Source organism: Salvelinus namaycush, chromosome 4 (assembly GCF_016432855.1).
Source record: "Salvelinus namaycush isolate Seneca chromosome 4, SaNama_1.0, whole genome shotgun sequence".
NCBI lineage: Eukaryota > Metazoa > Chordata > Actinopteri > Salmoniformes > Salmonidae > Salvelinus > Salvelinus namaycush.
Genome location: NC_052310.1, coordinates 23,986,479 through 24,000,224, shown reverse-complemented (window position 1 = coordinate 24,000,224; position 13,746 = coordinate 23,986,479).

The window sequence follows — 13,746 nt, the reverse complement described above, 5'->3', positions numbered from 1 at the left end:
GATTAGAGAAGCAGCTAATGAGTGAACATACATTTCATCTGAAACATTCTTATGAGAGTTTAAAAACAACATGTATTTCATTTTGCCTGTATTAAGTATTAAATCAGCAATGGATTCCTACATACCTATAAAATCTGACTAGTTTTGACACAGCCAGATCAACAGTCGGGGCAATAGCATACATAATAGTATCATCCACATATAGATGATTTTTTTTATTTTATTTAGATTGACACATTTTTTAGATTGACTATATAAATACTGACGAGAACAGGTCCCAAAATCGACCCCTGTGGTACACCTTTATGTACTTCAAGAGATTCAAACTTAACCCCATCAATCACGATGGCCTGAGTTCTGTCATTAAGATAATCATGAAACCATGAACAGGTGTCAGAGATAACCTATTCAATATAATAGCATGATCAACAGTATCAAAAGCTTTTGACAGGTCCACAAACAAAGCAGCACATTTCACTTTAGTGTCTAAAGCATTGACCAGATCAACAACTAAAGTGGTAGCTGTAATAGTGCTATGCCCAGGCCTAAACTCTGATTGTTTTTTACATTCAAGATACATTGCTCAGATAAAAAAGAGCAAAGTTGGACACTTACCAAGGATTCAAGATTCTTCGCTAGACAAGGAAGCCTTGAAATGGGGCGATAATTATTAAGATCACTACTATTCCTGCAATTATGGAGTGGCAGCACAAGAGCTGATTTCAAATACTTTGAATATTTCCTGATAAATGTTGAATAAAAAAATGTGGGTTATTGAGCCAACAAGGATGGGCACTGCAGACTTAAGCAGACCAAGATCCAATTGGTCAGCCCCTGTGGATTTCTTGTTGTCTATTGCTAGCAAAACACCAGGACTTTTTAAAATAAATAGACTAAAAGAAAAGCTTTGACTATGATTTCTCTGATCATTCAGCAAGTTTCCCCTATCAGCATCCAGCCCAATATCATTGTGAATAGGCTTAGAAGTTCTTTCGAAGAGATGGTGATTAAATGCATCAATGATGGCATTTTTTCCCGTAATGAGGCCAGTGTCTGAATGAATTTGTTGTGGCAGATAGGAGGAAGTAGAACCCTTCAGGGATTTGACAGTTTACCAGAATTTAGCCGGGTTCCCATTACAATCCGAAAGAGCGGTTACATAATAATCAGATTTAGCCTTTTCGATTTGTCATACACAATGATTCCTCAGTTGCTTGAAAGCTTGCCAGTTCGGGGCCGAAGCCTGTGTTCCTGGCCTTGACCCAAGCGTCATCTCTTTTATGAATGTCTTCTGGTAATTCCAGAGTGTACCAAGCATTTGATCTACCTTTAACCCTTCATGTTTAGAGGGGAGCCATATATTCTATGAAAACCTAGACTCTTTCTCTCTCGCTTGCTTAAAAGCACCAGACAGATACATGTCCTAGTACTGTAGGTCCTACTACTGCGATATTCAAATATACAAAAAAAAATTATCTGAAATGCAGCCATTCACGTCAACGACCGTCGTTTTACATAGCTTAATAACACAAGATAGATATTGGTCTCCAGTACGACATAAGTGTATCTGAACTGAAGCCTTAGGCTACACCTAAACTATAGCCCTGTTAAAACCGATTTCTCGTAAGAAATTAGCACTTTTTAACAGGAAGTTATCCCACACCTGTATCAATTAACAGACTGTCAGAAAAGAAAAGAACACTGAACTTACACTGGAATTAAATAGTATATATATACACATTGTGTATATGAAACTATACTCTGACATTATTTGAGATATAGTAGCAAGATGTTTTTTGATTTAACTAGGCAAGTCAGTTAGAAACAAATTCTTATTTACAATGACAGCCTACCCCGGCCAAACCCAGACAACGTTGGGCCAATTGTACGCCGCCCTATGGGACTCCTAATCACAGCCGGATGTGATGCAGCCTGGATTTGAACCAAGTACTGCAGTGAGGCCTCTTACACTGAGATGCAGTGTCTTTGACCACAGCGCCACTCAGGAGCCACCCACATCTGTTGATGGCAGAAATAAAAATGTTATGTTTAAAGTTAATTTCCTGCAATTCTACACATTTTGCCATGGGGCAGAGAGAACATTTTTAGAAAATGTATAACTCATTTATTGCAATTCTACCAGTGGCGTCATTAGGCCTGGGCTTCCGAGGCTTCAGCCCAGATGTTTTTGGTCCAGCCCAGAACCTTTTGATGGTGAAGAATATTATTATTTTTCAGTCAGATATGACTTTCCATAACCACAGATCACTTGTGCTATGCAGTATAAAACAAATAAATGTATAATACAATATATTGCACTAGGCAATGGCAGGCACTGCAAATCAAATCAAATTGTATTGGTCACATACACATGGTTAGCAGATGTTAATGCGAATGTAGCGAAATGCTTGAAAAGAAGCCACTGGCGTGATGCACTGCCTGCTGAGATTTGCAGAGAGTTCACAATGCAGTGGATCGCTCACTTCCCTTGACCCCTCCCCCATGACTACAGCACCGGTTAGATGTCAATGTTGTGTCAGTCAGTCTGCAGCATAGCACAGAGCAAATATGGATATTTGGAACTTCTTCCGAAAGAGAAGCAAAAAGAGGCAGTAGGTTGAGGCAGCAGTGAATGAGGTGGAGAGGGCAGAACAGCCAGAATGTAAAAGTGCAGTAGCAGCAGAGTCAACCACAGGTTTGTGCAAGGTTGGTGGTAGCTAACTAGCTAGTCTCCCTCAGCATAAGGGTTGGCTAATGCTACTAAGCTAGCGTTAGCTATTGGGTGTCTGTCAGAGTTATTTAACAGTATATTTAGTAAATGGTCAAGCTAAGGATGTTGATATAAATCATGATATTAGGAAAAGTGTTTAGTTCCAGAGAGTGTATTTGATGGGTTTCGTTTCTGTAGCTAGCTTGGCTGGCTAGTTCGGTAGCTACTGGCTGGCTAGCTAGCTGAGACCGAAGAGATGAGAGAAGGTTTTTCTGACTGAAGCACATATCTTTTGACAGTGACAAGGTGCCCCCCTGTGGACTGAAGCTGAACCTTACTACAAGATTATATTTAATCCTGTTTAAAATTAGCAATGTTGAGGTGGTAGAACTGACAAAATGAAATTGATCATAGAGGTCTTTATCCTATTACATTCTACAGGTAAACATGCTTGGCTCATGTCTGTTATTTCCATATAGGCTATGTACAGTTGAAGTCGGAAGTTTACATACACTTAGGTTGGAGTCATTAAAACTCGCTTTTCAACCACTCCACAAATTTCTTGTTAACAAACTATAGTTTTGGTAAGTCGGTTAGGACATCTACTTTGTGCATGACACAAGTAATTTTTCCAACAATTGTTTACAGACAGATTATTTGACTGTATCACAATTCCAGTGGGTCAGAAGTTTACATACACTAAGTTGACTGTGTCTTTAAACAGCTTGGAAAATTCCAGAAAATGTCATGGCGTTAGAAGCTTCTGATAGGCGAATTGACATAATTTGTGTGATGTGTGAGGGGGCTTTGCTGGTGACACTGTCAGTGATTTATTTAGATTTCAAGGCACACAACCAGCATGGCTACCACAGCATTCTGCAGCGATACGCCATCCCATCTGGTTTGCGCTTAGTGGGACTATCATTTGTTTTTCAACAGGACAATAACCCAAAATACACCTCCAGGCTGTGTAAGGGCTATTTGACCAAGAAGGAGAGTGATGGAGTGCTACATCAGATGACCTGGCCTCCACAATCACCCGACCTAAACCCAATTGAGATGGTTTTGGATGAGTTGGACCGCAAAGTGAAGGAAAAGCAGCCAACAAGTGCTCAGCATATGTGGGAACTCCTTCAAGACTTTTGGAAAAGTATTCCTCATGAAGCTGGTTGAAAATGCCAAGAGTGTTCAAAGCTGTCAAGGCAAAGGGTGCCTACTTTGACAAATCTAAAATATATTGTAATTTGAATAATACTTTTTTGGTTACTATATGATTCCATATGTGTTATTTCATAGTTTTGATGTCTTCACTATTATTCTACAATGTAGAAAATAATACAATTATGTCACGCCCTGACCGTAGATTGCTTTGTATGTTTCTATTTTTAGTTTGGTCAGGGTGTGATGTGGGTGGGTATTCTATGTTGTAGGTCTAGGTTTTCTGTTTCTATGTGTTTGGCCTGGTATGGTTCTCAATCAGAGGCAGCTGTCTATCATTGTCTCTGATTGAGAGCCATACTTAGGTAGCCTGTTTTCCCACTTGTGTTTGTGGGTGGTTATTTTCTGGTTAGTGTTTGTTGCACCTGTCAGAACTGTTTGTTGGTCATTTTGTTGTTTTTGTTCGTGTATTTATTTTGATTAAAATTATTATGGATACGTACCACGCTGCACTTTGGTCCTCCTCTCCTTCTGCCGGCGACAATCGTTACAGAACCACCCACCAACAAAGGACCAAGCAGTGTGGTGAGAGGGACTCCTGGACAAGTGAGCAGCACTATGTGGACTATGAGACAATCTGGGAGGAGATAGAAAGGTGGTCGGTCGACCCAGGGAGAGTGCCGGAGCCCGCCTGGGATTCTCTGGAACAGTGCGAGGAGGGATATCGGAGAATGGAGTTGGCGACACGAACACAGCTGGCAAGGAAGCCTGAGAGGCAGCCCCAGATTTTTTTGGGGGGGGGCACAAGGGGAGATTGACGGAGTCAGGTATGACACCTGAGCCAACTCCCCGTGCTTACCGTGGCGAGCGTCGTACTGGTCAGGCACCGTGTTATGCGGTGGAGCGCACGGTGTCTCCAGTACGTGTTCATAGCCCGGTACGTTACATCGCAGCTCCTCGCATCTGCCGGGCGAGAGTGGGCATCGAGCCAGGAAGGAGTGTGCCAGCCCTTCTCTCCAGGCCTCTAGTGCGTCTCCTCGGCCCGGGTTATCCTGCGCCAGCTCTGCACACTGTCTCCAGTGCGTCTGCATAGCCCAGTGCGTCCTGTGCCTGCGTCCCGCACGTGCAGGGCCAAAGTCACCATACAGCCAGGACGGGTTGTGCAGGCTCTTTGCTCGAGACCTCCCGTGCGCCTCCACGGCCCAGTGCATCCAGTGCCTCGGCCAAGGACAAGGCCTCCTGCATGTCTCCCCAGCCTGGTGAGTCCTGTGCCTGTGCTAAGCCCTAATCCTCCTGCATGTCTCCCCAGCCTGGTGAGTCATGTGCCTTCTCCCAGAGCCAAGCCTCCAGTGTTGATCCATGGCAAGAAGCCTCCAGTGATGATCCATGGCACGAAGCCTCCAGTGATGATCCATGGCACGAAGCCTCCAGTGATGATCCATGGCACGAAGCCTCCAGTGATGATCCATGGCACGAAGCCTCCAGTGAGGATCCATGGCACGAAGGCTCCAGCGTCGCCCTCTAGTCCGAGGCCTCCAGCGTCGCCCTCCAGTCCGAGGCCTCCAGCGTCGCCCTCCAGTCCGGAGCAGCCAGCGACACACTCCTGTCCGGAGCAGCCAGAGCCTCCCTCCTGTCCGGAGCAGCCAGAGCCTCCCGCCTGTCCGGCGCTGCCAGAGCCTCCCGCCTGTCCGGCGCTGCCAGAGCCTCCCGCCTGTCCGGCGCTGCCAGAGCCTCCCGCCTGTCCGGCGCTGTCAGAGCCTCCCGCCTGTCCGGCGCTGCCAGAGCCTCCCGCCTGTCCGGCGCTGCCAGACTTTCCCTCCTATTCGAGGTCCATTGGCGGCAGGGTCACCACTCCAGAGGCGCTACATAAGGGGGCCAAGACTAAGGTGGAGTGGGGTCTACATCCCGCACCAGAGCCGCCACCGCGGTGAAATGCCCACCCAGACCCTCCCCTATTGGTTCAGGTTTTGCGGCACTAGGTTTTGCGGCCTTGGTCAGGGAGGTGACCAAGAACCCAATGGTCACTCTGACAGAGCTCCAGAGTTCCTCTTTGGAGATTGCAGAAGCTTCTAGAGGGACAACCATCTCTGCAGCACTACACCAATCAGGCCTTTATGGTAGAGTGGCCAGACGGAAGCCACTTCTCAGTAAAAGGCACATGACAGCCCGCTTGGTGTTTGCCAAAATGCACCTAAAGGACTCTCAGACCATGAGAAACAAGATTCTCTGCTCTGATGAAACCAAGACTCTTAAAAATCCACCTTTCCAGAAACAAGTCTCTCACTGTTGCCGCTTGCTATAACCCATCCTCTGCCCCCAGCTGTGCTCTGGACACCATATGTGAACTGCCCCCCATCTATCTTCAGAGCTCATGCTGCTAGGTGACCTAAACTGGGACATGCTTAGCACCTCGGCCATCCTACAATCTAAGCTTGATGCCCTCAATCTCACACAAATTATCAATGAACCTACCAGGTACAACACCAAAGCTGTAAACACGGGCACCCTCATAGATATCATCCTAACCAACTTGCCCTTCAAATACACCTCTGCTGTTTTCAACCAAGATCTCAGTGATTACTGCCTCCTTGCCTGCATCCGTAATGGGTCTGCGGTCAAACGACCACCCCTCATCACTGTCAAACGCTTCATAAAACACTTCAGCGAGCAGGCCTTTTTTAATTGACCTGGCCCGGGTGTCCTGGAAGGATATTGACCTCATCCCGTCAGTAGAGGATGCCCGGTTATTCTTCAGAAGTGCCTTCCTCACCATCTTAATTAAGCATGCTCCATTCAAAAAATGTAGAACCAGGAACAGAAAAAGGTTCTGGGACACTGTAAAGTCAATGGAGAATAAGAGCACCTCCTCCCAGCTGCCCACTGCACTGAGGCTAGGAAACCCTGTCACCACCGATAAATCCACTATAATTGAGAATTTCAAAAAGCATTTTTCTACGGCTGGCCATGCTTTCCACCTGGCTACCCCTACCCCGGTCAATAGCCCTGCACCCTCCACAGCAACTCGCCCAAGCCTCCCCCATTTCTCCTTCACCCAATTCCAGATAGCTGAAAGAGCTGCAAAATCTGGACCCCTACAAATCAGCCGGGTTAGACAATCTGGACCCTCTCTTTCTAAAATGATCTGCCGAAATTGTTGCAACCCCTTTTACTAGCCTGTTCAACATCTCTTTCGTATCGTCTGAGATCCCCTTCAAAGGGGGAAACTCTAGACCCAAACTGCTACAGACCTATATCTATTCTACCCTGCTTTCTAAGGTCTTCGAAAGCCAAGTTAACAAAACAGATTACCGACCATTCCGAATCCCACCGTATCTTCTCCACTATGCAATCTGGTTTCAGAGCTGGTCATGGGTGCACCTTAGCCACGCTCAAGGTCCTAAACGATATTGTCACGATCGTCTATGGGTGAGAGAGAGGACCAAGGCGCAGCGTGTGCAAAATACATTCTCTTTATTTCGAGAAAGGAAAAAACACGCAACGAACACTATAACAAAACGAAACAAAACAACAAACGATCGTGAAGCTATAAACGTAAGTGCACACACAAGCTACAAACGTACAACATAGACAATTACCCACAAAACCCCAATGCCTATGACTGCCTTAAATATGGCTCTCAATTAGAGACAATGAACCACAGCTGCCTCTAATTGAGAACCAATCTAGGCAGCCATAGACATACAAACACCTAGACAAGACGCTGACCCATATACCATACAAACCCCTAGACAATACAAAAACACATACATTCCCCATGTCACACCCTGACCTAACTAAAATAATAAAGAAACAAAGAATACTAAGGCCAGGGCGTGACAGATATCATAACCGCCATCGATAAGAGACAATCCTGTGCAGCCGTATTCATCGACCTGGCCAAGGCTTTCGACTCTGTCAATCACCACATTCTTATTGGCAGACTCAACAGCCTTGGTTTCTCAAATGATTGCCTCGCCTGGTTCACCAACTACTTTTCTGATAGAGTTCAGTGTGTCAAATCGGAGGGCCTGTTGTCCGGACGTCTGGCAGTCTCTATGGGGGTGCCACAGGGTTCAATTCTCGGACCGACTCTCTTCTCTGTATACATCAATGATGTTTCTCTTGCTGCTGGTGATTCTCTGATCCACATCTACGCAGACGACACCATTCTGTATACTTCTGGCCCTTCTTTGGACACTGTTAACTAACCTCCAGACGAGCTTCAATGCCATACAACTCTCCTTCCGTGGCCTCCAACTGCTCTTAAATGCTCTTAAATGCAAGTAAAGCTAAATGCATGCACTTCAACCGATCACTGCCCGCACCTGCCCGCCCATCCAGCATCAGTACTCTGGACGGTTCAGACTTAGAATATGTGGACAACTATAAATACCTGGGTGTCTGGTTAGACTAAACTCTCCTTCCAGACTCACATTAAGCATCTCCAATCCAAAATTAAATCTAGAATTTGCTTCCTATTTCGCAACAAAGCATCCATCACTCAAACATACCCTCGTAAAACTGACCATCCTACCGTAATTTACAAAATAGCCTCCAACACTACTTAACAAATTGGATGCAGTCTATCACAGTGCCATCTGTTTTGTCACCACTGCCCCATATACTACCCACCACTGCGACCTGTACGCTCTCGTTGACTGGCACTCGCTTCATACTCGTCGCCAAACCCACTGGCTCCAGGTCATCTACAAGTCTTTGCTAGGTAAAGTCCCGCCTTATCTCAGCTCACTGGTCACCATAGCAGCACCCACCCATAGCACGTGCTCCAGCAGGTATATTTCACTGGTCGCCCCTTTGGCCACCTTTACTTCCAGTTCTCTGCTGCCAATGACTGGAACGAACTGCAAAAATCACTGAAGCTGGAGACTCATATCTCCCTCGCCAGCTGGCAGAGCAGCTCAAAGATCACTACACCTTGTACATAGCCCATCTGTAAATAGCCCATCCAACTACTGTAACGGTTGTTGGAAGGAGAGGACCAAGGTGCAGCGTGGTACGTGTCCATATTTATTAAATGAACACTGAAATAACAAAGAATAACGACCGAAACAGTTCTGGCTGGTGCAGACACACAACAGGAAACAACAACCCACAAAACACAGGTGGGATGAGGCTACCTAAGTATGGTTCTCAATCAGAGACAACGATAGACAGCTGCCTCTGAGAACCACACTCGGCCAAACACATAGAAATATAAAACATAGAACAAAAACATAGAATGCACACCCCAACTCATGCCATAACCAAACCAAAAATAGAGACATAACAAAGGAACTAAGGTCAGGGCGTGACAACTACCTCATCCCCATACTCTATTTATTTATCTCCTTTGTACCCCAGTATCTTTACTTGCACATTCATCTTCTGCACATCTACCATTCAAGTGTTTAATTTCTATATTGTAATTACTTCGCCACCATGGCCTATTTATTGCCTTACCTCTTATCTTACCTCATTTGCACACACACTGTATATAGATAGACTTTTTCTACTGTATGTTTGTTTATTCCATGTATAACTGTGTTGTTCTATGTGTCGAACGGCTTTGCTTTATCTTGGCCAGGTCGCAGTTGTAAATGAGAACGTGTTCTCAACTAGCCTACCTGGTTAAATTAAAGGTGAAATTTACATTTTTTTTTTTTTAAAGATTGATCTCTTTGGCCTGAATGCCAAGCTTCCCATCTGGAGGAAACCTGACACCAATACTACGGTGAAGGATGGTGGTGGCAGCATCATGCTCTGGGGATGTTTTTAAGCGGCAGGGACTGGGAGACTAGTCAGGATCGAGGGAAAGATGAACGGAGCAGAGTACATAGAGTTCCTTGATGAAAACCTGCTCCAGAGCACCCAGGACCTCCGACTGGGGAAAAGGTTAACCTTCCAACAGGACAACGACACTAAGCACACAGCCAAGACAATGCAGGAGTGGCTTTGGGACAAGTCTCTGAATGTCCTTAAGTGGCCCAGCCAGAGCCCGGACTTGAACCCTATCGGACATCTCTGGAGAGACCTGAAAATAGCTGAGCAGTGAAGCTCCCCATCCAACTCAACAGCGCTTGAGAGGATCTGCAGAGAATAATGGGATGAACTCCCTAAATACAGGTGTGCCAAGCTTGTAGCGTCATACCCAAGAAGACTCAAGTCTGTAATTGCTGCCAAAGGTGCTTCAACAAAGTATTGAGTAAAGGGTTTATTTTGTATAAATTTGCAAACATTTCTAAAACCTGTTTTTGGTTTGTCTTTATAGGGTATCGTGTAGATTGATAAGGGGAAAAAACTATTTAATACATTTTAGAATAAGGCTGTAGCGTAACAAAATATGCAAAAAGTCAAGGGGTCTGAATATTTTCCCGAATGCACTGTACATACACACACGTATACACACAAACATACGTATGTATACACATACATACAATTCATTCAGAAAGTATTCAGACCCCTTGACGTTTTCCATATTTTCTTACGCTACAGCCTTATTCTAAAATGGATTAAATTGTCCCCCCCCCTCATTTATCTACACATAATACCCCATAATGACAAAGCAAAAACAGGCTGACATTTTTGCATTTTTATATATATTTAATCAAAAACAACAAACACTAGCACTCAAAACTCACATGGGGGAAACATAGGAAACTGAATTCAAGAACTAACAAAAGGAAACAGAAAACACACCTCTCTTAAAGGGGAAACAATCATGAAATAAGACACACCTGAGTACAATAAAGGTCTCTAGGGTGGTCTCTGCCACCCTCTTGTGCCAGGAGAAACCATGACAATACTCTATGAACACAGGTCTGTTGTTTTGTATACCACTGACACCGAGAACCATTGTGGGTGAATACTCAGTTAAGTACCTCTCTTAGTGTGGCTTTGGTGCAGTACGTGTATTAGCATAGGCCTACCCTTATTTCTCACATTTCAACATCCGTTTATGGCTTTGCCAGCACCACAACAAATAACAAGGGTATTTCTAAGTAATTACATAGGAAAATGGTAACTATGTTTAATAACCTAATAATTCTGTTTATGCACCTTTTAATATTGTTTATATTGTTTAATATTGTATATGTTGTTATATACCATTTACGTACACAGAAGACTGGGGGGAAAAAAACTATTAGAGAATCCAATATCAGACAGATATATCATAAATCTTACAGCAAATGAGGCATAGCTCTGCACCAACATAAGCATAACTGTCCCTGCTGTTTGAAATCATAATCTTCCCATGGTTTCATCCTCAAACAATCCTCCTTTTATCTTGACTGAGCAGAAGATTGATGTTGGGGGGACACATTGTGCTTATTATCATTGGATGGTTAGACAAGTTGTTATGAATGGTAAGGTTATGTAGTGTCAATGTGTCATATGACTCATAACACACACACACACACACACACGCGCGCGCGCTTGGCTGTGTGGGCATCAAAAGTGCACAAACGTTTGGCACAATTCCAACCATTTTGACTCATATCCATGACAACATGACACTTAGAGTAGTATAGTGGCTGCAACATAATCTTGTTTTCATCAAATGTGAAACATTATGGAAACTCGCTTGAGGAAGCACTTTCTGATCTATCGGTTTTCATCCTATCCACATGTTTGTATTTCAAACTCTGTATACTACATTGTAAACCCCAAGGCATTTTTAACTCAAATACTTCTAGTAAGTGAACTCAGTCAATAAAAAGTAATTATTACTTATACCACAGAATTGTTGAATACTCGTTTCTGATTGGCTAGGAGGGCATTCTAGAATGGACATTTCAGATAAAACCAGATAAAGGGACATTTGGAAAATATATCAGGACAGTTGAAGAGGATATCCGGACACCTTGCAATCATGACTCAATATGTGCTTACACATGCAGACCGTACTTGCTACAAAGTTACAGAAAGTTAAACCAACAACCACACAAAACGAAATTGGATACATTGTAAACGCAGGTCCAACGACGAAAAACGTAGATAGCTAGCTAGCAATCGATTTGTTTTTGCAAAGACATTTTTTGGGAGCATCTAACGTGGTGAGTGATGATGAACATGACTTTCTCCGGTCCCAACTGTCAAATCCTCCCACATTACATTTTGTTTGACAAGCTGTTTTCAGCAACTGATATTTTTGAATTCAGTTTGCTAACAAACTATTTTGTATTATATTAGGATCCCCATTAGCAGCAGCTACTCTTCCTGTGATCCACACAAAACATGACATAATACAGAACATTAATAGACAAGAGCTCAAGGACAGAACTACATCAATAAAAATAGGCACACGTAGCCTACATATCAATACACAAACTATCTCGGTCAAATAGGGGAGAAATAGGTTAGCTTCTAGCCTAGTGTTTGATATGCAATCCTCGTAATGAACAGTGTCAACGTGTGTCCCGATGAGAAGGCACTATATGCCAGGCAAAATTGGGCATCATCAGCTCATTGTTATGGAGGTATCCACATTTAGATTTATTTATTTAACCTTTATTTTATCAGTGACTCATACTGAGACTAAGGTCTCTTTTACAGATGAGTCCTGAATTACGTAATTTACAGAAAATACACACAGCAAAATATAAATACAAAATACAAGCAAAAAAAATAAAAATCATAAAAACAAACAAAAGACAATAGAAAACATCTTAAACGAAAATGCAGCTACTTTTCTGTTATTCTGGCTGCAGCGGTTGTGACTGTAAAGCCAATTTATGCTTGCTCTGGAACAGAGGGTGTGACGCAATTGCGGAGCCTCAGGAGGCTTACAGAGGCCAAATCGAGGTCAGTACAAGGCTCTGCATGTACTGCATGGTCAATCTGACGTCTGAAGTGTCCGTACAGCATTTACTGTGATGCAGCCTCCGCAGACGTCAGTGCTATCCTACTTCTTGCGCTTAGCAGAGCAGAGCTATTGTGAAGGAAGTAGTCAAGAAAGTAAGTTTGTTTTTATATAGGATGTACCACCCCCCCACCTACCATCAACCAGGAGACAAAGGGCTGTGAGACATGGGTTTAACTCTGGACACATGAAAGGTGAGATGTATACGAAGGGTTTGGGGCAACTGAAGATGAACAGCAGAGGGACTAATACTTTTGGAGATGGGAAACGGGACGATGAACCGCGGGGAGTTTACGGGATTCCCCCCGGAGTCGCAGATCCCGGGTGGATAGCCATACCTTCTGCCCGAGACCGGGGAGCCGGAGTCCGATGGCGATCCAACGGCGGACAAACATCTGGGCAGAAGGTATGCCAACCTCTTCTTCCTGCTTGGGGAAGAGCGGGGCCTGATACCCCAGGGAACACTCAAATGGCAATAGGCCCGTGGCAGAGCAGGGAAGGGTGTTGCAGGCATATTCCACCCACACAAGCTGCTGGCTCCAGGTGGTGGGGTTGGTGGAGACCAGGCAGCACAGAGTAGTCTTGAGGTCCTGGTTGGCTCAGTAATCCAGATAGGTGGGGCAAAGGTACAGGACGGCAGGCAGAAAAGGTAAACTCCGGGAAAACTAGAAAACAGCAACAAGTGAGAGACAGGAAGAGAGGGAAAACCGCTTGTAGGCTTGACGAAACAAAATGAACTGGCAACAGACAAACAGAGAACACAGGTATAAATACACAGGGGATAATGGGCAAGATGGGCAACACCTGGAGGGGGGGTGGAGACAATCACAAAGACAGGTGAAACAGATCTGGGTGTGACCCTCAGCATTGTTACAAAATTTGAGAGGTGCACGATGATGCGGTACGGACCTTGATTTGGCTTCTGCATGCCTCCGGAGGCTCTGCAATTGCGTCACACCCTCCATACAAATCCTCGGACCACATTTTCGGATCAAGCATAAATTGGCCTTAATGCACT